This window comes from Tiliqua scincoides, chromosome 1, assembly GCF_035046505.1.
Source record: "Tiliqua scincoides isolate rTilSci1 chromosome 1, rTilSci1.hap2, whole genome shotgun sequence".
Classification (NCBI taxonomy): domain Eukaryota; kingdom Metazoa; phylum Chordata; class Lepidosauria; order Squamata; family Scincidae; genus Tiliqua; species Tiliqua scincoides.
This window is the reverse complement of record NC_089821.1, coordinates 3,886,098-3,890,200: the sequence shown is the minus strand read 5'-3', so window position 1 is coordinate 3,890,200 and position 4,103 is coordinate 3,886,098. Positions and strand designations below refer to the sequence as shown.

At 48.2% G+C, this 4,103-nt stretch overlaps 1 pseudogene; it reads right to left on the bottom strand.

Moving 5' to 3' along the window:
• Nucleotides 1–585: 585 nt before the first annotated feature.
• On the bottom strand, nt 586–705 carry LOC136638339 (5S ribosomal RNA; annotated as a pseudogene).
• Between the last annotated feature and the right edge of the window lie 3,398 nt (nt 706–4,103).

Sequence of the window (4,103 nt, the reverse complement as noted above, 5' to 3'; positions counted from 1 at the left end):
CAGGATCTGGAAGAGCAGGATCCAACTGGTCCCAGCACCCTCCCACACCAGATCCTCCCCCTCAACCCACCCTTGTTCTGCCCTTCCCCCGCTCCAGGGGCCACATGGCTTCCCAGAGTTCTCACCCCCAGCAGCAGCACATTCTCCTCCTGCCAGCACTGGGCTGACTGATGCAGACCCAGCGCCAGAGCTCCTTACTCTCTGGGTGCCATAAACATGCTTTATGGCATGTTTATGCTACCCGGCGCAGCTCTGGTGCTAGGTAAGTATAGGATTGGGCCATCGTTCAGCTAAAGGGGTGAATGTATCTCTGTGTATGTGTGTAGTTGCCCCTTCCATTTTAGCAAATTGCTGATGAGGAAACTCCATGCGATTATCTGTATATTTCATGCATTCTGGTTGGCAACCTTCAGTCTCGAAAGACTACGGTATAAGCCTACAGCACCCGGTATTCCCAGGCAGTCTCCCATCCAAGTACTAACCAGGCCTGACCCTGCTTAGCTTCCAAGATCAGACAAGATCGGGAGATAGTGTTCAGTATAGGGAGATGGTTGGCAACCTTCAGTCTCGAAAGACTATGGTATAAGCCTACAGCACCCGGTTTTCCCAGGCGGTCTCCCATCCAAGTACTAACCAGGCCTGACCCTGCTTAGCTTCCAAGATCAGACGAGATCGGGCATGTGCAGGGTAACAGTTGCTATTTATTCAGAAAATCATGAGATCAGGGTAGTAGTTTTTTGTTTTTTTTTAATCATAATCCTGAATCATAACACTGAAGTCTTTCTCCTGACCTATAGGTTTTGTGGTTTGTTTCTTTTCAGATGGGTGAGCATTCAAACATGCAAAATCATGTTAGACATTATCTTGTATATTTCACACACACACACACACACACACTTTTTACAGTTCAAGCCACCTCCACACAGAGGGTTTGCATCACTCAGTGTGGGAGCTCACTGCATCACACCCATGACGAACCTCCTCCCGTACCAGACCACATAGAAGAAATTGCAATATCATACACTCAGCCAAAATGCAGCGCTCTGCTCTGGGCCAGGGTATCTCAGAGATCACCTACTTCCGTACAATCCGGCTCGTCCTCTTAGGTCATCAGAGAAGGCCTTTTTACAAGTGCCGCCACCTAAGGAGGTACGTGGGGCGTCGGCAAGAAATAGGGCCTTCTCAGTAGTGGCACCAACGTTATGGAACTCCCTTCCCCTTGATTTGAGAATGGCTCCCTCTCTTGAGACTTTTCGGCGAGGCCTGAAGACCTTTTTGTTTAAACAAGCCTTCTGAGTTCATGGCCTTTTTTTAAACATCTTTTCTACTCGTATATCTTTTAGTATTTTTACAGGCCTGATTCCTCTATGATTTGCTGCATTTTGCTCTTTTTATCTGACTTTTTATCTGATTACTGTTTTTATGGATATCTGTTAGTGTGTTTTAATATGTTTTTATTTGCTGTTAAATTATGTTTTTAATCTGTTTTTAATATGTTGTAAGCCGCCCTGGGTCCCTTCGGGGAGAAGGGCGGGATATAAATAAAGTTTATTACTATTATCATCATTATCACTAGGATTGGTGTCACCTCCCCATTAATTTGATTTTAATATATTTAACAATACAGGTCACCCAACAAATCAGTAACTAACAAAAATATGGGGGGGGGGGTGACACCAGTTCTAGTGATGCTACTGCATTTTGGCTGTATGTATGATATTGCAATTTCTTCTGTATGGTCTGGTATGGGAGGAGGTCCATCACGGGGGTGACACAAACTGTAGTGATGCCTCTGGGTCTACAGCAAAGGTGTCCAAATGTTTTGGCAGGAGGGCCACATCATCTCTGTGACACTGTGTTGGGGGCTGGGGGGAAAAAGAATTGATTTACATTTAGAATTTGAATAAATTTGCATAAATGAATATACTAGAGATGGAACTTACTGAGTGAAGGTCTCATGATAGCTCAAGGCCTATAAAAGACCATGTGCAAAGCAAGACCGGCCTTTCCTTTGCTGCACAGGCATGAAACAGCAAGCAGCGGAGGGAGCCCTCAGCTCGTGTGAGAGGTCAAATAGTCGGCCCTCGCACTGAGAGTCATGTTGGGCCAGCTTGGGCTCCAGCAAGTCTCTGGAGGGCCAGAAGCTCATTGGAGACTGGGGCTCCCCAAGGGCTGCAAATGGCCCCTGGGCTGGGATTTGGACACCTCTGGTCTAGAGAGTCATGATATACCCACTAAAGGTATTGCTATATTAAGACACCTTCTTAATACCTATGTTAAGGACCTGATCCAAAGCAATGTTCGCCAGACCGGCACTGGAGCTGGCTCAGTGCAAGCCTGCGCAGGGCCACCACTGGTCAGAGGCCAGTCCGACACCACCTGGTGTTCCGTCTGAGCGCCGGGCAGTGGAATGGTAAGTCGGGGCACAGCAGAAGGTGTTCCGGAGGGGGGGGGGGAGGACAGGAGGAAGTGTGATGGGGGAAGGAGTGGGGCAGGAAGTAAAGGATTACAGCCCTTGTGCAACACCTCCGGGCCAGTGTAAGGGACTTGTGCTGTCCCAAGGGCGGTTCAGGATTGTGCCCTGAGTGTGCATGAAGGAGTAGGACTAGAGAGGTATGATTAAGGAGGCAGGAGGTGGGGGCCGGTTGTTGAGCTGTTGTACTGCTCAAAGAGCTAAGCCGAAGCAACTCAGTTGTGCCCTTCGAAGGGAGATGCAAAGGTTGGCAACCTTCAGTCTTGAAAGACTATGGTGTAAGCCTACAGCACCCGGTACTCCCAGGCGGTCTCCCATCCAAGTACTAACCAGGCCTGACCCTGCTTAGCTTCCAAGATCAGACAAGATTGGGCATGTGCAGGAAGCCAAGCTGACAAAGAGTGCAATCCTACCCTGTGCTGGAACAGGCAAGCCAAGAGGCTTGCGTTGTATCCAGCGTGGGATAGGGGCCCAAAGCGGTAAGCCAGAGGTAAGGGGAAACTTTTCCCTTTACCCCGGGTAAGGCGCCCTTGCCCCTATGGGTCTCCTCGGACTTGCACCACCTCCTAAGCTTGCACAAGTCTGAGGAGAGCGGAGCCGCTTGCAGCCACTCTGAACTCCCCAGGAACAGGGGTTGGGATCCAGCATAAGGGCTGCTGACAGAGATAGGCTTGTGACTGTTGCTTGACAACTTTGGAATGCTTTGCATTCTATTGTTTTTGGTCTAAATGCACCTTTTGACCACCCCTTTGACAGCAGGTATACGTGCCATGCCATGCCGTATGTCGGGAAGTAGACAGGTCTGGCCATTCCTGCTGCCCAGCACTGTTTCATCCTAGGTGGCTGCTGGAATTCACACCTGGTCATTTAGGATGATTTCAGTTAATGTCAACATCTTTGTGTTTTGCCATGAAGATGTAAAACTTGCCTGCTAACCTGCCTTTGCCCAACTGGGTTAGGGTGCAATCCTAACCAGGTCTACTCAGAAGTAAGTTCTATTTTGTTCAGTGGGGCTTACTCTCAGGGAAGTGTGGTTAGGATTGCAGCCTGTAAGAGGCAACTTTAAAGCAGTGGTTCTCTTATTTTTAGCAGGGGTAGAGCAATTGTCCCTGTTTACCCCAGTATGGCGTCTTTTCCAGGGGCTGTTTGCCTCTTTTGTGTCTTCTTTTAGATTGTGGGCTGTGTGTGTGTGTGTGTGTGTGTGTGTGTGTGAGAGAGAGAGAGAGAGAGAGAGAGAGAGAGAGAGAGAGAGAGAGAGAATGAGACCCCACTGGACCATCTGGTTCAGTGCTGTCTACATAAACTGGCAGTTGCTCTCCAGAGGTTCTTCCAAGCCTTCTAATCCATGCCTGAGACTGAACTGGGGGCCTTCCTCATGCAAAGGGGGCACTCTGTCACTGACCTATGGCCTCATCTTCTTATTAGCAGCATCTAAAAAACAGCATATCAAACTTAAACAAAATATTACATACTAGCAGCATTATAATTAAGAGACAAAACTGAAAATGGCTACCACACCTGTTTAATTGCTTCCAGTGTTATTCCCTGTTCATCTCCCGTGATCATGCTAGCCTCGTATGGCATTCTAAGACAGAGAAAGAATGCAATTCAGAAGTCTTTAATCATTCCT